This window comes from Anoplopoma fimbria, chromosome 24, assembly GCF_027596085.1.
Source record: "Anoplopoma fimbria isolate UVic2021 breed Golden Eagle Sablefish chromosome 24, Afim_UVic_2022, whole genome shotgun sequence".
Classification (NCBI taxonomy): domain Eukaryota; kingdom Metazoa; phylum Chordata; class Actinopteri; order Perciformes; family Anoplopomatidae; genus Anoplopoma; species Anoplopoma fimbria.
In genome coordinates this window covers 6,287,060-6,312,852 of record NC_072472.1, presented here as the reverse complement: position 1 = coordinate 6,312,852, position 25,793 = coordinate 6,287,060, and the positions used below count along the sequence as shown (strand labels likewise).

General features: G+C 39.0%; 1 protein-coding gene across 3 annotated transcripts in view; it reads left to right on the top strand.

The window, feature by feature from the left end:
- The window catches only part of dbn1 (drebrin 1), a 101,182-nt gene that overhangs the window by 49,277 nt on the left and 26,112 nt on the right, over positions 1–25,793 (top strand). The gene's annotated exons all lie outside the window — the stretch shown is intronic.

The window sequence follows — 25,793 nt, the reverse complement described above, 5'->3', positions numbered from 1 at the left end:
TGTATTTTTTTTAATTCATTGTTTAATAGTCTAGTTCATAAGATCTCAGAAAATGAAAAATGACCTTACAGTCTTCCACAGCTGACAAAAAGCGTCTTTAAATATCTTGTTTTGTCAAAAAATGCAACAGATAATCAGTTTATAATAATATCATAGATCAGAGAAAAGCAGCAAATCCTTACAATCCTTAGTGTTTTTACTTGATGAATGATTTTTAATAGTTAATTGAGGAAAATAAAGTTTACTAGTTTGCCCCATAAAATAATATAATCATAATCGTTTACGATTATTTTCATGGCGGACAAGAATTTGTTGTGTTAAACACATGAGCCACAATTGATGATCTTATGTTTTATATCAATCAATCAAGCATTTATAAATAATCTTTCATACAGGTTAGCACACCTCAAAATGCTTTACAAGTAAATGTAAAAGTAACACAATAAACAACACAATAATAAAATAAGAATTATTTAAATCATAATTTAATATAACAAAATAAAGATCCGGCTTTTCTGTGAACATCTTTAAACAAAAAGGCAATTCAAAGAGCTTTGTGCAAGACATAAAAAGTAATTTTAGACAAACACGGCTAATAAAAGTCTTAAATCGGCTTTTAAAGAAGTAAAATAACATAAGAACAAATGGATAGATAACAGATTAAAGACCAAAATCCAATTCAAGGCTAAAAAGAAAATATTTGCTATAAAAATAGTTAATCTGTTATTTGTATATCTCTATCTATAGAATTTAAATGTATTTTACAGCTCAGCGTTCGTCCAGCAGGCTTTTAAATCAAATGACGGCTTCTGTTCCATAGAACCGAGCGGACACAGATGTCCTCTGTTGTTCTGCTCCTCTCCCCTGCAGCAGCAGTACCAGGCGTTTAAGTCGAGCCATAAACAAAGATAAGTGAGTTAAAAGGGAGGCCTGTATTGACGGAACAATCAATAACCTGCACTCAGCCGTAGAGGGAGGGAACCAGGGAGAGAAACGTTACTGCTGCTTTAATACGAGTGGATTTCAGCTGTTGAGAGAAGAAAATGGAGGACTGGAACGGCTCTTTTAAAATCGGGATCAAACTAGTCAAAACATATTAAACTTGATCTAATTAACATAAATGAAAAGATACAGTAAATCATTGGAAAATAATTATAACCGCTCTGTTTTTTTATTTGTGTGTGTTAATCATCACAATTAAATTTGTGTATCGAAGTGTAATTTTAGAGAAATCCATTGTTGTCCAAAATATTTAAAAACACATCAATGAGCCAGTCTATTGCACTGGCAGTTTCTCCATAATTTCCAACTTTGAGAACCATATTAGTCCCCATTTTCCTTAAAACAACACCGACCTGCTGATTTAGGAAATTATTCAGCCTTTTTCAAAAATGTAACTATATGTTTTATGAGCAGTTTTGAAAGATTGATGTCTTAAGTGGGAACCAATGAGCTTGGGAGTGAGAGTATTCATCTATATCTGTTCAGTGGGATCGCTCTTCAGTTGCTTTTCCTGAGGTTTCTTCCATTTTTCCCCATTTAAGGGATGTTTGAGGAGTTTTTCGTTATCTATATCAAGGGTCTAAGGACATATGCTGTCGTACTGGATGCCAACATGTTCTACAACTCAAATACTGACTCTTGATCATGACCCTTGGCGTCCCTTTCTAATGCACTGGGTAGCTCTGCGTGTCAAATTATGACGCTCCACTACGGTTGCATTAAACAAGTGCTTAACATTTGGAAATCCAAAACAAATGCACTTGCCTAGGTTTAGGTAGTTGGGTTTAAGAAAAACATCATGGTTGAGCTTAAAATGAGTATTAAAACGAAGTAAAACTCAAACAATGTAACATAAGTACGTAACTTAAAAACACCACACTGGTGGACAGTACTGTTTTTGTTTGACCCATCCACTTCCTGTCCCACTCTGTGTGGGTTTTCTTGGTCTAAATACTACGTAATCACTCACGGATCATTTCCTCTGATTGTCTAATAATGACACGGATGGGTGTATGTTGTAATTACTTGGAAGCGTCTCATACAGACTCTAAAGAGTGCATTGTGCATCAGTATTAGGCGGTGAGGGCAGTGTTCTGTATTCGACCTCCTTGGAAGTTGAAAGAAAATTAATAGGAGGAGAAACTGAAAAATGAGCTGGTATTAAGACAAAGGAAACAGAAAAGGTGAAGCAACAAAAACGAATGAAGAGAGAATGAAGGCAAGTATACAGTGATGGAAGAGGGAGTAGGGATAACAGTGGTGATGGAGGAGGAGGAGGAGGAAACAAATGGCAGCTCGTGGATGTAAAAGCTCTCCACCTGTGCAAAAGCTTTTAACTCCAGCTGAATGTGTTGACCGCGGGGGTCTGTGTGTCTCTGTGTTCGGTCCGGTCCACTGTGCTGCTCAGCAGAGGGAATGGACGGCAACACCAGCGGCAGCTTTCACCAAACATAACTACAACAAAAAAAACACCAGCAGCGTCTTTTTCTTCATCTGTCAACCTGCGTCATAGAAACCGGACTGCAGTCCGACAGAGAGGCAAATGGAGCCTCTGTTGGTTAAGTCTGGTCCACACTAAAGGCCCCATGAGGCTGTTTACCCACCAGAAAACAAAACTGGTCTATAAGACACTGCATTAAACCCAGTGGTAATTGGGCTCAACTGTAGCCAGAAGTCTGAAATAGAAGTCTGGTTGTATAGAGGTCTATGAGAAAATGACCATTCTTCTCACTTGATTTATTACCTGAGTAAACTTGAAAACACAAGTTTATGGTGTAAATTCTTGATCAATACAGCATGATTTTTTTTATTTAGAAAACTATGGTCCCATTTAGAATGAAATTGACCGTAAAGCAGGGTATGCTTTAGGGCGTGGCCAGCTTGTGATTGACAGGTTGCTACCACGTGTTGTCCAGCCTGGGATTGTCATTTTTTTTGTGTTGCAACTTCAAATGTTTAACAGTGTGTTAAGTTCGCGAAAGTAAATTTTAACCTTTTTGGTCACGTAAAAAGATCTTATTCAGCGTTCGGTTATACTTACCACCCTCTGGTGTTAGTTTTGTGTGAAAGAACAAGATGGTGATGGCCAAAATAATGAACTCAAGGCTTCCAAACAGCAGTCCACGAACCAGTGATAGAAGTCACAGGGACTACGTCCACTTCTTGTTTAAAAAAAAAAAGCACATATTGCTTAAATATGTAACAGAGAAGAAGAGATACTGCAGAGTAAAGTAGCTTACAAACCAGATACTTCAGTGTTAGATGAGTAAATCAGAAAAAATAGTGTTTAAAATCCTATTTGAAAAGACAGTATACATTAAAGGGCTTCAAATCAAATAAATTCACTTCACGGGTAAATGTGGATGAGCAGGAGAGGGAAGGAATGTGCGTCACCAAGATGTTCTAGTAAATATTCTCAAGCAGAATAAGCTGCCGTCATGTTTTACAGAAAACAGCAGGCGGTCCAGTATCTGCCTGTAAACCTTCTCCCCGACTGTTTACTCCCGAGGTTTTTCATTTCCTTTGTGGAAGTTTACTATCGGAGATATGTTTCTTGATCGTCTGCAGGTAATCCCAAATGCTGCAACCAGACTACTCACCAGGTCAAATATACATTACCCAGCATGCTTAGATCTCTTCACCGGCTCCCTGTAGGGTTTAAGATCCAACTTAAAACTCTCACTCTTACTTTTTACATACATTTTTTCAGTCTGTTCCACACACTCCCTTTAAGACCTGAGTTAATTGAGCTTTTGAAGCCAAAGCACCGGAAATAAACTTTAAGAGTCAGACGTTTTGAGTGTTTAAGCTGTGTCACCACAACCAGGGAGAAATCCTGACTGCTCGTTTAAAGGCACAGTTTCTGAACAGGGTCTGTTTGTATTTCTCACGGCTCTATACTTTCACAATGTTAATGTTGAAATAATCTTAATTTATACACTATGGGACCTTGAAGCACTTTGTGACATATGTCTGTAAAAAATGCTCTATAAATACATTCTACTTACTTATTTCATATGTGAAGATCTATCTGTGACTTTCTGCTTCTGTACCTGTCCGTATTTTAAAAAGAGAAATATGATGCAGCAGGAAACCTTCAATGAATTATTCCGATGCTTATGTAACATAGAATATGTCTTTTTGACGAACTCCATTTTTAGCTCCCGGTGGCTCCATCCCTGTCCTCCTCTCTAACGTTTCTCCTGAGCGATGACTTTCGTGTCAGGTTGAATATTGAAACAGGCTCACCATCCCCCATCATCGTTACCAGGCGGCCAGGAGGGTGTCAGCAGCAGGATGAGTCATCTATTTCAAGTTAGGATCATCCTGAACAAGAAGATGATCTGTCTTGAATTTTTTTAAAGTTTATTTTTTATTTTTTTAGTGATTGCAGTTTTTTGGCCATGCTAGCTGCTTTTAGTAGAAACACTAAAGTGCTGGACTTGCAAAGCAAAACTTCCAGAGCAATGTCAACATGTGTGGTTGTTGTTACATGCTACATTAATCCCTCAATAGAGATTTTAGTTATTTAATATATGTTATCTGCTGGGATCGATCCAGTATATTTCCATTTCATATAATATTTAAGTAATTTAGAGTGGTTTAATAGCTCTGCATGACAGAGATATCGTGCATCGTACCTTTATGATTATTTATAGTTTGTATGACATGTGAGGAAGTGCTTTAGACACAGCCTCCCTTCATCTCCAGAAGGAACAAAATAATAATGCAGCTTTTAAGTGACAGTAGCACTCAGGTGCAGTCAGCTGAGGTAATCACAGATGTAGCACATTGGCGTATATGTCAACTGTAAGTAACAAGAAATGCAGCACAGAAATGCCAAAGATTCAGTTTGCGTTTGGGTTCATTTAGTAACACAAGATTATTTTCCACCTGTGAAAAGTCTTTCTTGGTGCACAGACCTTTTATTTGATTTTTGATTTTATATAACATTACAAATCTGAACCTCTACCAGGTCTCTCTGGAGGAGACACGGCACAAGTTACACGGGTCATTAATTCAGGTCCAGATAACATTTTGAATAAGACGAGCATATGTGGTATCACACCTGAAGGCGGAGTAGCTGAACCCCCTGCTGAGATCAGTAATTGGAGAGTGGGTGAAGCAGGTGGCACTGCGTGTGTGTGTGTGTGTGTGGTGTGTGTGTGTGTGTGGTGTGTGTGTCAGCCTCTCCGGTGGGCAGAATGTCATTCTCCGGCCATTAATTACAGCTCTTTACCGTCTGCGTCACTTCGGGACAACAACCCAGCGAGAACACAGCCTACAGCAGCTCGCTGTAGCAGTCTCTTCCTGCTGTCTGAGAGGTGGAGAAAGTGATCTTTTTTTAAATAGACATAATTGTCTTGTTGCTATCTTACATGGTTTTGCAGTCTTGCTGACATTTCCATAAGAAATAATAGACTGAAGAAAGACGTGTTTTGAAGTCAGGATTTGAGTTCATCACATGCAGGCATTTGGTTAATAACCTGAAGAAAAACAGGTTTAGGATAAGATATTGATCCTTAGAGGGGAAATGCAGGTGTTGCAGCAGCACAAGTACATCTAAGTAACAATGAGTATAGATATATAGAAAATTAAATCGATAACAATAGTTTTTTTAGGTGTTTATAAAATCAAAAGAAGAACAAAAATCGAAATTAAAACTATACTACAAGTATGTAAAAGTGACATATAGTTCTGTGGTTAGTTGCAGTAAAGTATAGTAAAGTATAGCATACAGTTATGTATGTAGTTATATATCATATACAGAATAATAAGATGAATATTAATATAGAAATAATATATAGTATTGTATTACATAGAATAGGATATATAATATAAGGGGAAATATAGTAATAGAGTTTAACATAATACATTATGTAGTACCTCTATATAAAATAAATTGAAAGTGATAAGTGAAAAATAAAAGTGAGTATGATATATAATGAAAAATAATAACCTGAGAATCGTCATTTTCAAAATCAACAAGATGCTTAAGAAGAAGTGAAGGTAGCTCCTGATAGGTGGTTTTGCAGAAACAAACCTTATAGCTGCGTCTTGATATTTGTTGCTTAGCGATATTAGCTTGGTTAGCTTGACTCCTGCTAGCCCAAAAACTCACTGCAGCTCTTGTTGTTTGTTCTAAACCCCAGTTTCCAGCTGTGTTGGGGAATTATTGAACCTTTCCCCTGGTTTTTTGAACCTACCCATTAGTGCACCAAGGCCTAGAATTTCCTCCAAGCTCCCTGCTGGGATCTGTGTTGAGTTTTCAAAACAATGGAACTATCATATTATTATACTATAATATGACAAACACCAAACTGACCTCCATTAACACCACTACATTTGTTCAGATGGATCCAAATATATATATATATATACATTTGTTCATAGCAATGATAATAATGAAAAGAATAAAGCTCATACAAATCTCCAAACCTAGACAGAATAGGAGCACAGAGAATGAAAGAAAAAGGTGTTACAACACCAGAAAACTCTCTTATTCATTCCACCTCCTCTCTTTCCTTATGTAGCTGCCTCCCACACACTCACACAGAAACACATATTCGTCATCCATGCATTAGCAGCCGTATTCATCCTGCAGACACACAAACGTAGGTTCACTTTGGACAGATCTCTGAGCCACTCACACCAGAACATCATTGTTTTATTATAAACCAGCTGCAGGAGGTTTATATTTAGAAAATATCAGATTTATCGGCAGCTCTACAGGCTCTGGACTGATGGTAGCTCATAGAAATGAGGGGAGATTGTCATTAGTGGAAAACAATGCTCATTTGTTTTCATTTAGCAAATTAAGCGATAGTTCTCAAATAATAACTGATAACTTTACCAAAATAAAAAGTTTTAGCTATAGTTGTGTACATCCCAAAGACGGGCCGTAAACAGGCAAGACGTGCGTGTGCTGTGAATATTTTCATATTCTGAATAATAGTGGAATATTAGTGTCCATGTAAACACTGAGTTTATATTTTTTTGCTTTAAGGGTATGGGAAAGGAGACAAGGTTGAAGTCTGTTGGATGAATTTAGAAACTTGCATCACTTTACATTTGTGTTTTGTATCAATTCAGAAACATTAGTGCGTTTGAATGTACTGTGACCTCTTTTATGTGTGCGTTTCAGGCAACTGGGCTCGTGGGTGATGCAGTATTTAATGCCTTTCAGCGCAACAAACTCTTGATTGTTCAGGAGAATTAAACATTTATAACTGATTGCTATAACATTATAAATTATTAGGAGAGTCCTGTGTTGCGGAAAATTTACATTTTCAAACAAGACTAAGAGTCTCCAGCCATGCTATGAGGCACTGTGAGGCTGGGCTTGAGCTAAATACTAACATCGGAAGCTAACATGATGTTCATCAGGTTCACCATCTTATTTGGGTTTGTAAGAATGTTACATTAGCACTAAACACAAAAAAACGGTCGAGGTTGATTTGAATCTATAGAATTTTTATGTGTAGATGGTGCAAAAATGAAAAACCAGGGGATCCTCAGTTCTTGCAATTTGTCTTGAGGGGGAATATTAATATCGGTTCTGAATTTGATGAATATCTATTCAGTAGTTGTAGAGATATTTCAATAAAACCCCAAAATGTCAACCCTCATGGAGGTGCTAGATGAAATGTCATCGCAGTCAGAATGATTCTTCCTCTGGGAACCAGGAATGCCTCTACAAAATGTCATAGTAGTCCAGATAAGAGTTGTTGAGATTTTTCAATGTGGACCAGAGTTTATTGAGCAACGTACAGTCATTGTAATCCCTTAGAGCCATGTCGCTAGCTTACAAAAAAAAAGGAATGGAAGGGGGAAAAAAAGAAATAGAAACCTTTGGTGTGTGAAGTGATGCTTCTGGTTCTGCTTTGCTATAAATAATATCGTCCTCAGTGGAGCATTTTTTGGTGTCACAAGACATAATCATGTTTTTCAGCAGTTTATCCATTAGACCAAGAAATCCATTTTAGGGCGGAAACTCTGGGGAATCAGATGTCCTAAATGTCTTTTTTTTTTTCCCAGCCGCTCGCTCCTGTTAAAGCTTTGTAACATCCATAATATGTTAAATATGTGTATTCAAATGTATTTTAATTTGCCCCTCCTGCAAAAGTGCGTGAATGTGTTCAGCCACATGTCATCTGACCTACTTCACATTCAGCATCAGCGCACTGTGTGTTTGTGTGATGTTGTGATGTGTCGGTCACTTTGGCACGTCGCCCTCCGTCCTTGCATTCACACCGGAAATTAGAAGGAGAGAGAGGAGAGAAGACGAGGGGGAGGTGGAGTGAGCAGGAGATGGTGGCAGGAAAATGGAGTGTGTGTGTGTTTTAAATAGACAGAGAATGAAAGAGAGGCAGAGAGACATAGGGTGTGTATTAAAGAGAGAGGGAGTCAGGATGAAAGGCTTTGCTGGCCGACAGCCCACACCGACTCGCCACCAGAGACTGTTCGATCACAACTCACAAGGTGTGTGTGTGTGTGTGTGTGTGTGTGTGTGTGTGTGTGTGTGTGTGTGTGTGTGTGTGTGTGTGTGTGTGTGTGTGTGTGTGTGTGTGTGTGTGTGTGTGTGTGTGTGTGTGTGTGTGTGTGTAGCCCTTTGAAATGCTCTTGTCCTGTTTTAAGTCCAGCCTCCACCACACAGATGTCTCTGTTCGAGGCTACTGACACACAGCTTTGTGACCCTTCTGCATCTGAATGAACGGAGACACGGTTATAAGATTAGAAATCCTCGAAGTTGAGAAGTTAAACGTGAACAATAAATATTCCTCTGTGCCACAGAGCTCTACCGCTGTTCAAAAACACAGTAATGTGTCATTTTCTTTCATTCCTGTCAACATACACACTAGTTTATTTTGACTCAATCCCTCATACATAGTCCTTCTACCAAATGCATTATTTCTTCATGTTTTTTTATATGAATACTACAGTGACCAGCTGTTTTAGTTAAATACTGAACTTATCAACCTTTAGCTGTCTTTTTTTACCTACTCCATCCATGTCTTTATTAAAAATCAGACCATCAGACCAACTGAGGAAGTATTAAGAGCGAGAATGTCCACTAAGAGCAGGTGGAAGTGGAGGTTGGATGGGTCAAACAAACACAGGCCTTTCCTCCAGGACACCACTGTTTTTGTCCTGTGTGAAACCAAGTCAACACAGACTGATTTTACTGTAGATTTGTTGTGTAACTTCCGTACTTTACTAACAACTGTAACAAAAAAACGTAATACTTTTACGTAAGAAACCTGCATATTATAACCAGTATCTTTAGCCTAATCGAGTCCTGTTGTTGAAACCTAACCTGGTACTTTTGTTGTGTAGGTAAACCTTAAAAACAAAGTAAACCTGAGTCCAAAACTGACGCTAGAGAGGTTCATAGAGCGTTATAGTTTGAAGTGAAGGGTGAATATTTGACGTTGAGAAATGTATAGAATAACACCAGTCTTTACACAGGATAATGTAAGTTTAGGGTAGACATTCAAATGACATTAAGAAATAACATTTTGAATTCTCACAATTAAAAAGTACAGTGAAGTGTAGACTCAAAGTAACTGAAAGATATGAATCCGCATTATGTACATGACAACTCATTGAAGGGGAAATTAGTAGGGCTGTACATAATAGTTTGAAGCTTCACTCATAACGTTGACATTTAAATTGTTGTTATTATAAATGACATAAAGAAACATTGCATGCAATAGTCCACCCTCTGTCTCTCTCACAGACACATACAGCCAGCAAAACAGCAATCAGTCCTCGTCTCCATAAATGGTTGTCTCAGTCAAAATTTGTTGAAAAAAGATAGGTGTTATCTTCCCCAAAAAAATGTATTCAACAAAATATTCTGTGTCTATCCATATTTGCTGGTATGTAGCCTTTGGAAAACAACTTTTTCATCGTTATCAAAAAACATTTCACTCTCAGGCTTTCTACCCGCAAAGGAAGGCAGGTATTAAAGGGGCCGTATATTATATTTGTATAACCACAAGAACACAATTCGAAAACCTCAATAGAAGCTTAAAATGGAAACAAATGGTACATTCAGTGCAGCCCTAAAAATGTGCAGGGTCTCTCACAATAATAATCTTGAGAACAATAGCAACAACAACAACAACAACAACAGTACAATTAATGATAATGATGATAATCACATCCCACGTCCCTAATAAGATGCTAAAAAGTGAGCAGCTATAAACCGCAATCCCCTCTACCTTATGATTTGTAAATTCATTTAAATATTGATAGGTGTTTTGAATACTTTAGCAAGTACTTTCCCCTATTTCATTATTCTTACAGTCTCAACATTAAAACTAAATATGATACTCTTCCTCCATGCCTATGCAATTCTGTCACTGAGCTGTATTTTACAATGGGAGTAGTGTCAGTTTTGTTCGATGTGGAAACTATTTCCATGGCTTATCTGAGTAAACGGGACAGTTTAAATGGCGACGCTGATGGGTGACATCACTGAAACAGAGGGGGAGGTCTGAAAGACATTAACTGACCAGGAAAACTCAGCCGGAATGTCAGGAATGATGTTTGACATTTTGCTGCTGTACTTTGGGTCACGAGCTGTCAGTCTCCTGCCTTAGCACCGTGGGGATCTTATGTCATAGTGGTTGTTTTTCTTCAGGTATTAGAAGTGAAGACAGGTAACAGCAGAGGTCATTGGTCACCTGAAGGAAAGAAAGACATCTTCAATAATTGAAAACGGAAAATGCTCAAAAGTAGCATTTACAATACAAGTATTTAAGTTGTGGTAGAGTCAGGGCAGGAAGAAGTAGGCAAGAGAAAATGTCTTCGAAATGAAAAAGCTTGTGGGTTTGTTTTTCAGAGGCCTGCCCTATCTCTGCAGACCATCGGGTCCGTCCAAACATTCTCTGTTTTCCCCTCCTGTTTACACTTGTCCGCCGCTCACATGGCAACAGCCCAACATTTTGCTGGATGCTGTGTTGTTCAGTGCTGAGATCCAATTGGTTTAGAGTAGACGGCGGCTCCGCAGCCACAGGAAGTCCATTGTAACCCAGTTCAGCACACAAAGCAGGGCTGTGAATGCTGCTGTTGCCTCCATGCAGAGTCCAGACAGGAACGACCTGCCAATGCTAAATAACATAAAAAAAAAACATTCTAGGGATGTAAACGTATGCGTTGTAAATATGAGAAAACACGTTCAAATCTGTCTGAAAATCTTTCCAAAAATACAGAAAGTTCTTATATAAAATGAGCCTGCTGTTAACTGTTCTACACAAAGATTTTAAGGCTTGAACAAATTAATTATAACTCATTATTAACTCATTATTTCATCCTTTAATCTCGAAAGCATGATAGCAGCACACTGTCTTCCAGGATGGGCTGCTTATTTAAAAAAAGTGTTGATCTTTAATAGTTGTGGTGAAGTGAATGTAAGATTTGGCCAGAGGGTTGGTGTCTTTAATAACCTGCATCAGAAGGGATTATCATGTTGTGAGCATCAAAGTGTTATGTGTGTATGTGTGTGGCAGTAGTACATAGTTAATTTGCATGAGGGAGTTTGAGTTCAAAGATCAACATGTGAAGTTATTTGTGAGATATGAGATGGTATGTGGTGTGGGCAGATCAAAGATGTGTAAATGAGCTAGAGAGATGCAAGAAATACAATCTATATTTTTGTCTTTGAAGATTTAAGCATGCATTTTATTACTGTTTATTGTAGTGTTTGTCATGATGTAGAGTTTAAATATTGTAGATGTTGCCATAAGTGCAAAGGGGTGCTACTGCACAGTTGAGGCTGATGTGAAAGCAATTTGTTTTGAAGGTATGTTGATGATGAAGTTAGGATCTCACCAAAGTCAATAGGAGATATCCACCATGGATACCTGCACAAAGCTGCATTGCCATCTTAGCCAAAAGTTATCACGATAATTTAGTCAAACTTTTCCGCGTGAAATCCGTCCTTTCAGCTGTTTTTCATTAGTTCCTCTGCAGCAACTTTGCCTCAAGCATCTTTTCAGCATACCTGCATCCAAACTGCTGCACCAATTACACATATTGAATTACCTTTCTGCACTGTATTTAAAGAGACAGGGCCGAAAGGTCTCAGTAGGATTTTAAAAAACAGAGAATTTGAAGACATCCATCAGGGTATGTTGACTATTTCTGGGATAATGGACTGGTGTCATCACTTCTCCCTGAGGCACTTTTGCATTTGTTCAGTGTAAAGGAGAGAATGAATAGACTGATGAGGGAGGAATACTGAATGCTCAGTGAAACAGTGCAGTAGGGCTGTCACATAGTCAGAGAAAATGTGAGTTTGTGTGTGTCTGTGTTGTATAAGTCTGTCACCACTTTCTCTCTTGCCTAGTCAGTGTTCAACCAAACCTGGAACACACACACACACACACACACACACACACACACACACACACACACACACACACACACACACACACACACACACACACACACACACACACACACAACCCTAAACCATCATTCTGGTCCCTAGAGAGCTGATTAGGGTGAGTCGAGTGTGCAAAGACCTGGGGATGGATGGTGATATGTGTGTATGTGACATGTCTTAAGGGCCCAGAACAAAACAAAAAAATAAAAAAAATCCAATTCTGCTGACTAAGTCACTCTGACAGACTTTGGTCCGCAGCCCACGCTGTCGTCACTGTCCTGTCCTTCTGCAAAACTCACTGCACAAAGGCAGCGTTTTGACTTCTAGGACAAACAAAATGTACTTCTGTCTGGAATAACAGGCACATTTCAGTGAAATCTGGAAAACTAACATTATAGACGTTGTCTGAATATGTCTTTGGCACGTAAATATGAGATTCTAGACCTATTAGAGGTCAAAAACACTCAAAACCTCTTTGGAAGGTAAATATCTCTGGTAGTAAAATCTAGCCTATAGATGTTTGAGGATTAAGGGAATCTAAGGAGTCCTAGGTTGTGGTTCCTGCCTCTGTCATCTGATCCAGTTATTTAATGTTCTACATCACTCTACTTTTAGTTGAATTAGGGTTTTATCATTGATGCCTAAAATCATTTAAGCCCGGGGCCCAAAAGAGAAATGAAACCTATCGTCTAGGGATTAAAGCTAATTTCCTTTTTTGTTGATTTTCAAATATTGTTTGTAAAAGTCACAACTCACTTCTGTTTTATTTGCGAGAGTTTCATTTCAGCTTAGAGTGGAGACCTCTGAACATTTTCACTTGAGGTTAGGTCATGAGAAGTATTTCTCTCCGACTCCGAAACCAAACTTTCAACTTCCTTATGCAGGAAACTCAGTTTTATTTATCCTTAATCTCCTGTTAGTTCACAAAAAGCTGACGTCAAGCTTTTGTCTTGTCTTTCTTGTCATTGCGCTTTCATCACTGTTGCCAAGAAGAAAGCTTACCAGTACTGACGTGTAACTAATTTTGGTTTCAGATAAGTATTTTCAAAAATCCTAATTCTTTTAATGACCAACTTTTTCATTTATGTCCTGTCTCTCAGGCCTTTAGGGAAGTTCTGCTATTGTTCTAGTTCTCTCAGCTTTTCAAACGACACAAAACAATTGCTGATCTCGGCAGTAATCCTTTTTAAAAAAATCAAACGCAAGTCAGCCTTTTCCCTCAATCTCAACACTACAAAGAACCCACAGCCAAACATGGAGACATTTAGGCGAGCGGTGAGCCTGATGGTTTGCTCACCAAATTCTTGAGTACTGATGGAAAATGTTCCCCTCAGTAATTTTGCTGCCTCAGCAGCTTCTGGTTTGGCAAGATAACTACACTTTCCATGTGGCGAATCCATTATTTGCCATTAGCGTGTAGTGATGAAGGCAATGGGAGACATCTGAAACAGAAATTACGTTGATGATGTCAGTAAACTTGTGACTCAAGCAATTGGGGGCCAAGTTTGGAAAATGCTTCACCCTCTTTCCTGACATTGAACAAGAGTTTCAGGCTATTTACTTGTTTTCACATTAGGACAATTGGATAATATATATATATATAGTAGAAGCTTGTGTCAGTTTTTGGACCTTTTACGTTTTCAAAGTAGGAGGCAGATTTGTCTAAAGCTATGTGAACTGCTGCCCTCTGTCTTTTCTGAGGGCCAGCATGTGTGTCAAACTGCTAACGTTGATTCTGTTTGAGATGTGACCGCTGCATAACCTCACAGAGAGTCAGGTCCTCATGTCTGTGTGATGAATGGAAAGAAAGAGTGGAAAGGAATGGTTTTTTTTATGTATTTATATGTCTTGCCCACAGTATTTAAAATTGATTTCCAATTCAGTATTTGTATGAAATGGAATGCGTATCAAAAACTGGAAAGTACCAAAAGCTACCATTAGACCGCATCAGATTCTTACTTGTTCTTTGCTCAGATAATTACAGTTTTAGACTCCATTGGATATGGGTATAGTTTTTGCATTTGCTGCTTGTGTTCAGAAAACAATTAACATTTTAAATGCTTGGCTTCTTTTGTTAAATGACGAATGATATTCTAAATGAATCAAGGTAAATGCTCAATTTTGGTATTTTAAAAGCTTCAAACAAAACCCACCTCTCCTCTACTGTGAAAACCCTGTAAAAATACTTTTTTTGCAATGTTTATGTTCGGTAATGATTAAGTTTAAGATTATCTACAGAATATGAACCGTGACCAAGACTGTGACGAAAATTTCTTATTTTAGGTCCCAAAATAGATAAAAAAAAATTGCCATCTCCATTCACAGTACTGCAAAATACGATACTGCAAAGTCTAAAGTGGATTATTTGAGGCTGCATGCTGAACCGAAAATGGCTGTTGTATCTCGTTCATGTTCGCCCTTCCCTCCACCTCTTCACCTCCCCATGCACCACACACCAGTGCAATCATAATATACTCAAGGGAAGCCATTACTGGAGGCTTGTTCTTCCCCTCATTATAATTTAATGCAGACCCCGACAGATGCTCATGTTCAAGCCATCCTTTTGCCCTTTAGTTTCTCCTCTTCACTTGCTGAGCAGAAATACTCCTCTCGTCTTTATTTCAAGATCTTCCACTGTCTTTCTTTTTTTTCTGTTACTTGTGTTAAAATGTCCATATCTTCTTTGATTCTGAGTATTTATGGTTATTTTTAAGGAGGCATTGTGAGTCTGGCTCTCAACATCTGCCAAATAAAACATGACTTTGGTGATTATATAATCTTTCTTCTGTACCACATGCAGGTGAACATTTCCACAGTCAATTTCCTGTAAACCCTAAGTGGACTTTTATGGTAAATGTTGTCAGCGACTGTGGCTCAAGAGAAAGAGCCGGACGTCCACTAATCATAGAATCGGTAGTTTGATCTCCTGAAGGCTGTGCCATTGTCTGGTGTTATTGAGCATTAGATGAAATCCTGATGAGCAGGCTTGTATGGAAGCCTCTGCCATCTCTCTCTGTCTGTCTGTCTGTCTGTCTGTCTGTCTGTGTGTGTGTGTGTGTGTGTCTGTGTGTGTGTGTGTGTGTGTGTGTGTGTGTGTGTGTGTGTGTGTGTGTGTGTGTGTGTGTGTGTGTGTGTGTGTGTGTGTGTGTGTGTGTGTGTGTGTGTGTGTGCGCTCGAATGAAGTCAATGTTGGCATGGAGGCTAAAGCACTTTAAGTGGTCAGATGACTAGAAAGGCGCTTTGTAAATGCAAGTCCATTTACCAAAATTGCCATGTTAACTTTATGCATGTTGACATGCTGAATGTTAAATAGTTAATGTTAGCATGCGCAAGCTTGCATGTTAACAGAAATTATTTTATTTACAGCATAATGTATCTCATCTTATTTATGTAGTTTTACATTCATAAAGAAACGATAGCAAAAAGCTAAAGCTTGCCAAATTAACATGCCAACATTAGCTTGTTATGACGCAAGTAAGCTAATATGCTAAATGTCAAGAAGTCAGAGTGCTTTTCTCTTGCATTTTTAGACTGTTTTTTTAGGTATGTATCAGTATCTGTGATACCGTTAATTCTTGGAAACTTGACAGATGATATATTTAAAAATATATAATTACGAAAATTCTGACAGAGTGGAAAAGAGCCTGACAAGCTGAGCCTGAGACGTCCTCAAATGACCCCCGTCAGGCTGTTCTCATACATGGGTCGTAGCTATACCTATGAAAATCAATGCACTGTAATTCGTAGATTTTCATGTAATCCACATAAACATGAACCAATAGGTATAAGGTTTTTGCAAAAACCCACAGAGGACTTGTGGGATGGGCAGTGGTGGGGTTCAACAAAAAATGGTCTTTCACCCGAGAGGTCACTGTTCGTTCGTCTTGTAAAATGTGAAGTCAGTGGTTATTTTTGTCACATAACTTCTGTACTTAAGTAACGCCGCTTCCATGGTTATTTTAACCCAAACCCCTACCTTTTTCTAAACCCGTAGTTGTTTTGTAGCCTTAACATAACTGAGTTGTTTCCTGTGAAGACAGTAGTTTATTTTGAAAAGACCGTTTGCATGTAACAAGCAGAAATGGACACATGTTGCTGGACCTCGCTCCAAAAACGAAGAGTATCTTTTTCGTAAGATATCATATGACCTGTCTATTGAGATGTATTTTGAACTGTTGGATTTAGATAACAATCCACAGACATACTTTACATTTTTGCCCCAGTACTAATAAATAATGGTTAAGCTGCTTCTTCGGGTTTTCTCCATCCAACACTCTGTTCCCTGGTCTGTAATGAGCATTGCAGCCTAGCATGGGCACAGCTTATTGGTCTTCCCATCTCTGCCTTTCACACCACTAAAACACGCATGTCTTACTCATCGGATCGGCGTGCAGATTTCCTGCATTCCCAGACCGACAGGAACAGGACTCACGGCTGTTCCTTAATGCCCTCATTTCACTCCCCCTCTGAAACATTACCCATGATTCCCATCCTCGTCTGCCTCATTTCTTTTGCATTAAGTCACCATGTAGGTTTTTCGCTCAATAAATCAGGCTACGATATCCGACCACAGGAATAACAGTCATTGCCAGCATACTTAATCATCCCCCATAGTTCTCTCTGTCCGATCCCACAATGCTCTCTGCCTGCCTGCCTGCTTCTGCCTTCACAGCTCTTTGTCTGTATTTACGGTCTCTCCGTTCTGCGTATCTCCTCAACCGCACATATTTGTTATTTTCCTTCTCGCCATAAAAAAACCCAAGAGAGATCTCCAACCCCGGAGGATAAATATTGGATTTGTTTTGAGGGGAACAAAGGATGCCTCGCTTTTGAAATTGGACAAATACCAGAAAGAAACACTGCACATGCTACTGTTGTGTCTGTATTTGATCATACATTGCCCTTACTCATTTTATGCTATGAGATGAAGCTTCTTTGACTTAATTACACAACATAAATTCAATGCTCGATGTCTCTTTTATACAGAGAATGTTCGGTTTTCTGCAACAACATAAAGGAAAATTATTTTTGCACCACTTTAGCTTCATCTGTTATAATTAAATTGCATGATATAGTTGCAAAACTGACATCTTTACTAACAGCAGTAACCTTCTTCTCTCTTTCATTCACTTTGGTAATGCCTCTTCATTCACTTTGGCAATGTCTCTGTCTCATCGGTAACTGCTGAGTCCGCTTTATCTTTTTCTAAATGAGCCTCTGCAGTCGGCTTCACTGAGTCAGTACAAAAGCTGACAGCAGCTGGTGACGCGTGGCCAAGAGGCCTGAAAGTAGCCTTGGGGGGGTTCAAACCTTTAACGCAGCTTTTATTGCCCTGTTCTCTACTAAGACTGTGGTGCTCTCAATATTACTAATTTCCATCGGGTTTCCATGGCAACTAGTGCTTGTTCATACACGCTTGAAGCTTTTAGGGTGTAAAACTGATTTAATAAACTCAAATGACTGGGTCTTTTAATGTCATTAAGATGGTAAAATCCACGGCACTCCTTGAGCTATCATTTTAAAAAGCCTGCAAGTGTTAATCATGTTATTTTCAAAGATCGACTCAGTGCTCCAAAAAGTCATTCATTTTTGTTATATTTCACTACATTTAGTAACTCTGACCTTACCTTCAAAATTCTCCAAGTCGCTAATATGATGATAAATCCAAAAGCAACTGCATTAAATGTATATAAAATATCCTGTATGTCTTTTTTGTCGTAATAGAAAAGTCACCACAGTGAGTGCACACAGTCAGTCACCACCTGCACTGCTTAAAAAACAAGCCAACTATTGTCGCACAGCAACGACTGAGTTTGTACACCCATTTTGAATCCAGTAAGATTGGTAGCGTATAAATGAAGCAGAGACTCTGTCTTTGTCGCAGATTGCAAGGCTGTGGCTATTTCCTGGAGTCTGCTCAGGTATACTAATCAACTGACAACTGCGAAAGTCTGTATGTGAGTCTGTATTCTACAGCATTAGCAGCGCCATCTGCAGCCTGCTACTCAGGCACATGATCTGCCTAAGACAGGCAGATAAAAACATTTAAATGCACATTTTGGTTCAATTGTTGAGCTAAAATTTGAGTTTCATGAAGACACGTTATGGTTATGGAACATATGGTTTAGTAGATACTGCAATATTTTTTTTTTATTTGTATTACTTGCTGTTTCCTGCACACGGAGCTCCATACATCAGGTCTGCAGATCCTTTTGAAGTTGTGAAGTGAGTCCAGCTGGATCATCATACAACACACACGTACACACTGCATGCTGTGTGCTCACCTGGGGTGGGGGGGGGTGTGTGTGTGTGAGTGTGCGCGTGTGTGCGCGTGTTTTGCCCTTCGCCCTTCAGCTGTCCTACAGCCTCCTCCTTCCCGCAATCACTATCTTTCCACGTCGCTCCCCTCAGGTCACAAACTGCTGTTGCCAGGATAACGATGGGGGATGCTGCCCGGTTGCCATGGCTACGCTCCCTGCGGTGTGTGTTTTGAGGGGCTGGTTATCTTGGCAACCTCTTTTTATTGTTTTTAACAGCTATTGCCAAGCACTGCTGATGCTACATACAGGAGAAGGACAAAATAACTGAAACAGCAGAAATTAGAAAAAGGGAGTTTTTTCCTTCAATGCAGCTGAAGAGAATTATCATACAAAACATGTTGCCACACGGTTTGAGGTCTTTTCTGTCTGCAGACATTGCCTTTTCTCATTAGACCTCTAAGTATTTGACTACTGACTCCAGGTTGGGCATCTTTTTGCCTTTAAAACATTTCTAAAAGGAGGTTCTGTTGTAAAAAATCTGTTTTGTTAATCCTAACAAACATCGTCCTGTGTTTGTTGAGACTGTCGTAGAGGTGTTTATTCAGTCCGTCCTGTTCCTGTAAGTGAGATTCAACATGTCGCCACAGTTCCTCCTCCCCTGCGTCTGTTTATTCATCCTCTGAGATATTCTAAAATCATCTCCATCGGTTGCCTCTCGGTCCTGAGAATTTGTGTCTGACACAGTGCGAATCAGATTTCAGCTTAAAATACACTGAGGCTCTGCAGCCTCTTCCTGTTGAGACTCCACTTGTTTTAATGGAAAAAGATCCAGTCTGCTTCATGTGTTTGTGTGATGCATTGTGTGCAACAGTATTAAATATGATTTATGTTTTGTGAGCGTGTGATAGGAATCATAGAAGGGAGAAAAACTGAGGAGGAAGTGGTGGAAAATAAAAGTACAAAAGATTTGTTCAAACTGTTAGGTTCCATTCAAATATACAATGCAAGTGGTTAATTTGGGTAATTACAGCTGCAATGAGTCGTCAATGAGCTGGATTTAGTCCAGACAGTGAACACATTTAATGACACAAAATTAGCTCTTTTTCTCTGAGTGTTGCAGCGATTATATTATCATTTCCTCTCCAAGCTTTTCTCCGTCACTCTCAGGCTGCATGTGAGTGCTGCTGAACTTTACTTATTACACCATGTACCGTAGGTGAAGGCGTATGTTATCACACTCTGATATATGAAAAAGAAATGTTAACACCACGTTACATCTTTGTGTTTGACACGGCTACACAGAAACTTGGATAATAAAATCAGTTATATGAAAGTCACTGTTCGTTAGGTACAAACACACACAACCACACAACCTCCCACAGTAAAGAGCAGATTAGAGATGCTGTTGTACCGCCTCCAGTTTAAAGCACTACAGTGATTCTACTGCACATCAAAGGCTGCGTGGGCACACACACACACACACACACACACACACACACACACACACACACACACACACACACACACACACACACACACACACACACACACACACACACACACTGTGTATAGTATATTTCCCATAGGTGTTCAGTTGGTTCGACAGCCACGGCTTATGATTCGTATCATTTCCACACTCACTGAGCCATTCAGTGAGACCTTGTGACCTGCATTTATAGATGTATATACTATATGTGTGTATGCTTCAGGGCTGCCTCTTTTTGTTGGAGATTAGAGCTTCTGTTTGAACATGGGAAAATGTATTATTCTATTTGTAATGATCTGTTCAATACAATATTGCCTTAATCGTTGATTCAAAAATAGAGAAAACGTGGCCAAACAAAAGTAATGTGAGGAAGCATTTTGGATTTGATTCCATAGATTTCTCTCTACTGCAGAAGTCCTAGAAGCATTTTCTGATCCGATTCCAAAATTCTGTGTCTTTCAAAACTGTTCTGTGTCTTTCAAAACTGTTTCCTGTTGGAAAATAAATGTAATTAAACACAACAACTTGATTTGGTTCAGGGAAAGATCCTGGGTTTGGGTAAAAATATGTACTTTTTTTATGATCATGGTTTAAATCTTGGTTTGAAACAGGAAATGAACAGTGGCTTCCTTTCTGTTGACCAATCAAACCACCACAACACCCTATGACCGTCTTAGAACTCTAACAGCCTCATAGTGTGTTTTCAGTTCATGAAAGTTATTTGCAACATTTTGGTCAACTTTAAATAAGTATTTGCTCGACCAACTAGTTTTTCTTCTGGTTGCATAAAAACCAAGATGGCGACGGCCTAAATGGCAAACTTAATGCTTTAAAACCGTATAAGCATTACCCTGAATTTGTCGCTCTATATTATTTTTCCCATGGTTTTTTTCTGTTTTTTTTTTTTTATAACCTGAACATACATTTGGAGAACTTGAACAAACCACTAATTCTGTTGTTTTTCTTGCTTCTCTAAAATGCAACCGTCTTGCAGTATCATTAGCTTGTTACGCAAGTGTGTCGAGTAGTTAATGACTGTGTGGGTTGTGTTCAAACTCCAATGAGCTCAAACTTGATCACGACAAAAAAAACATTTGTTCTAGATGTTATAAAATATTTAAGAACAGCCTGATCTCTCACACTTATTTGTTTGAACAGATGAAGCAAATATTGTTGAAGCAAAGGTCGGGGTGATACCCAGAAGAGCTAACTTGACGATGACCTCCACACGTCTGATTATCTGATTAATCGAGTCCTCTTCATTCTTCATTATTGTTCTAATCTTTCATCCTGCTGCTGGCTGTGTTTTTCTTCCTCTCTCCCTCCTCCTCCTCCCCCTCTTACTCATTCTCTCTACTTTTAACCTCCCTGCTTCTTCTCTCCTCCCTTTCCTTCCTCCTCGTATCCTTCTTTCCTTCTCCTTCTCCATCATTTTGCCTTTGTGCCTTTCTCATCTCCATCTACTTCATCATCCTCTTTCTATTCTATTTCCTCTCCTTCTTCTGTTCATATTCTCTCTCCTTTTCCTCCTTTTGTATTTTTTATCTTTTATTCTCCTCGTCTTCCTTCCTCTTACATGCCCAGCTGCATGCACACTCGCACTCTACGGGGCTGTTTCTAGGTCACAGGGCTTTATATGAATAATAAACAGCTGTCTGCTTTAAAGGGAATTATTTATAGAGCACCGAGTGAGTGAGTGAGACTCACATCTTTCTCCCTCTCAGTCTTAAACGCTTGCTCTTTTTCTTTCTCATCCGTCCTTTTTACACCCTGTTGTCTTTGTTATCTGTCAGCTTTTTATTTCCTGACTGATGCTCTCTTTGTGTCTCGTCGATCATTCGTCCTTAAACCTTTCCTTTCCTACCCTGCCACCAGGAATTTGCTTCTCTACTGGTTGGTTGTGATGCTGCTAGTGCTGTAACTGGGACTATAGTAGTAGTAGTAGTAGTAGTAGTAGTAGTAGTAGTAGTAGTAGTACTAGTAGTAGGCACTGTCGACAGGGTAGACTTAGATATTTTTCATTGTGTGATGCTCAAAGCCCAGAATCCTTAAAAGATAAATGCATTTTAGATGATTTAGTAACGTGACATGTCTCAATCCTCATTCTTATCATGCTTTTGTTCTCACTGACTTCATCGTCATCAATCACAGTTCAAATAATCTTCCAATTTAAAATCTATGTAGAAACTAGTATGGTCAAAAATGACCTTTTAGAGCTGACTACGGCCCTGAAAAGACAGAGCGCGTTTTCCTCACCACATTCACCTTTCTGTTACCCAATCCGACAGTGTTTTTCTTTTTTTTTGCGGTTTGCTACATCTTTTTTTTTTATTATTGTTGCGAGGCAACTACCGATTGAGTGCTAACGTTAGCTTAACCCAAACCAGAAACAGTGCGCTGCATAAGAGCTAATAGTACAGGTAAAATTTATGAAAACAATTTACCTGAAATATCAAGTACAACACTGATTTGCCTCCTGCTGTTTTCTGTTCAGATTGTGGTTACTATAGGTAATTAATTCATATAGCTTTCAACACTATATGAGAAGAAATGTTAATTATGTCGGGTGCTTTTCCTCTTTAGGTTGAATTTGTTTTGTGGCTTCTGCAAAAATGTGAGCCGCACAGCAACATAGAAGCAGCTCACAAAACAATTTCACTTGAAAACTTAGAAAAAGCCGCCCTAGGCTGCTAAAACAACTTCTGTGTGATCAGGGCCTTAGACAAATGTCCCAGCATGCCTTTTTTATCAATCAGAGGCGTTCACAGACACCTCATCATTTTCTCATAAAAAAAACTGTGTCAACAATTTTAATTTTTTTTAGATTTCAAATATGTTGGCAATTTATCAAAATACCAACTTGAACATTTTCTCTGACTTTTTAGGAGATGTGAGGGCCGTCTAGAAGGCCAGCTCATGAGATAGTCCATTGTTACACATTGTAATTTTGGACTTTAGCTGCTACATGCTCCACCTTGTTTGCCAGCTAGTCGCTAACTGCCACTTGGTGCTGAGCAGATAGTGGACAGCAGGTTTTTTGCTGATATCAGCTGCATGTGGCTGAAAATGATCTGACATTGAAAAAGAGAATAGATAAATGGAGCCGTTTGGAGAAGATGAGATTTATGTGATGAAATACGCAGGCTGGCATGGACACACAGCGAGAGGGGGAGGGGGGGAGAGGGTTTTGGAAGCAGAGTGTGACTAGGCAGAAACAGACAGGATGGAGGGAGGTGAGGTCAGCAGAAAGTCAGACTGTGGCCAGACTAAAGCTTCGGGCTGAAAGAGCATGAGGTCATCTGGACGGGTAATACCCGCCACACACAGAGGCACAGTTATGTTGGTCGGATGGTTCAAGCATCCCTGAAAAAAAACCATTTAACAAGCAGCGTCCAGTTAAAGGGGGAGCTTATTAAGGGTATCTAAGAAACCAAAATGAAGCCAAAACTCTTCATCCAAACATCATGACCTGATCTAATGTCAGCAGTTATTTTGTTAATGATTATTTTGTAGTTGTTCAGGTCGTGGTTGGTTAGTTTCCGGAGCTTAGTTCCAGGATGTTTTGTTGTTCAGTTAAAGGGAATTTCCAGAGTTTTACAACCTTGTGCATTTCACATATAGATGACCATTGTGACTCCACTGTATGCATCGTGCTGACTTTGCACTCACTTGCTCTTTTGTAGAGATTTGGGGGGAACGAGAACTCAATAATAAAATGCTGCATTTTGTAATAAACAGTCTGAAATAAATGCCCTGAGCCGTAGTTTATCTGATTATCAGATTTTTGTGGAAATATAAAGATCACTCACACTTAAATGTTACGTAGAAACTCTAAACCAATATGCAATCTTTGAGCTTTTGTGCTGATTGAGAGTTTGGTGAAGAGTATATTCCAGTTTTTTATATATAATCTTTAATAATCGACAGTGCAGCGCTCTCCAGTTTATAATCTCCTGTTTAAACCCTGATAGATGAAAGGGTAATTTCTCTAACCTCAATCCCTGCATTCATTTAATATGTTGGTTTTCAGTTCCCATAACTTCTCCTGATTTGATGGTGAGTCAGTCTGCTTTACAGTGAATACCATGAATACCTTTTATTCATCCGGATCCAATATTTAATAGCTGGAAGCGTCGACATGGTCAAATCCTCTTTAACTCCACCTGACCCACCAGATGGTCCATCATTCAAACACATGCTAAGTCAAATTATTGAATCAAACCCACAGAAATGTATCCAAAGACACTTCCAATGGGGGAAAAATACATAATAATTCTTTACTTTCTTTCTTTACTTGAGTGCAATTTTGAGGTACTTCTACTTCTATTTTCCTTCTTTTCACCCTACATTTCAGAGGGAAATATTGTACATTATGCTCCACTACATTAATATGAAAACTGTAGTTTTTTTCAGATGTATAAGGAATTATTCATTGCAACTAGCCTCATGACTATATGTTAACATGCATCATGCATCTTTTATAGTGATCCTGTAATGTCACTATACAAAGAGTTGTTTTTACTTTAACTGTACATTTATTTTTAATGGCATATTTATTGGTGTGGTATTGCTAAAAGCAAATAATGTGACTATTTTTGAACAGTGGCTGTTGGTGTGTGTATAAAATGATGCACAGGACATCTTGGATATGGAGGAAAAGTGAGTGTTTAGAGGGAGATATGGGATAGATGACATTAAAAAAACATACTTTTACATTTTTACCCCACTAGTGGTAAAGATAACAATCCTCAGACAGCTTCACAAGACATACGGCAGATAGTATATTTACAGCCTTATTGTGTTGTTGTAATAAATTAATTCTGACCTGGAGGTTAATGGATTTGACGACGGGGTCATAAGAGGAGGTCAAACTGTATTAATCTGGAGATCTCGGCTAAACTGTAATCCCTGTCACCTTCACTGAACCTCAGCCAAAGAGGTCAGAGGTGTACGAGTGTGTGAATGCATGAGGATATGTGTGGGCATGCTTAAAATTGATTTTATATAATGCAGTGAGTATAGAGTGGTGTGCTTGCATATGTACGGTGGGTGTGAAAGTAATTATGTCTGTTATGCAGGAAAAAAAGACATTTGTGGAGAGGGCAACAAAGGTCAAACTGGGTGTTCGGTTTTGTTCTTTTATATTTGTGCAGACAAAAGTTTTAGACCGGAAGGTGAGGACATTTGTCACAGGGCTGTCTGAGGATGTAGATTTGGTTAATAGGGTTAGAACTTGTATTATGTCAAGGCTAAGGGAGCAACTAGGAAGTGTGTTATGTCGATGAATGTCCTAAGTGAGAAAAATTAAGTGTTTGTTAAGGATGTGTGAACTTTTCTAATCTAGGCAGACAAGAGTTTTCACAGCCATTCATCAAACCAAGTAATCGGCTTTCCACACTCACGCACGCACACACACACGCACACACACACACACACACACACACACACACACACACACACACACACACACACACACACACACACTTGACCGGCTAAAGCAGCTCTGTCCTGGAGAAGCTTGTAACACTTTGGTCTAGTTACAACAGGAATTGTTCCGTCAACCTCGGTTACGTTTCTCAGCCGTCTTCATCAGGAAGCAGCTGGTTTGTTACTCATGTTAATTAGTTGATATGCAATTGCAGCATTGTGT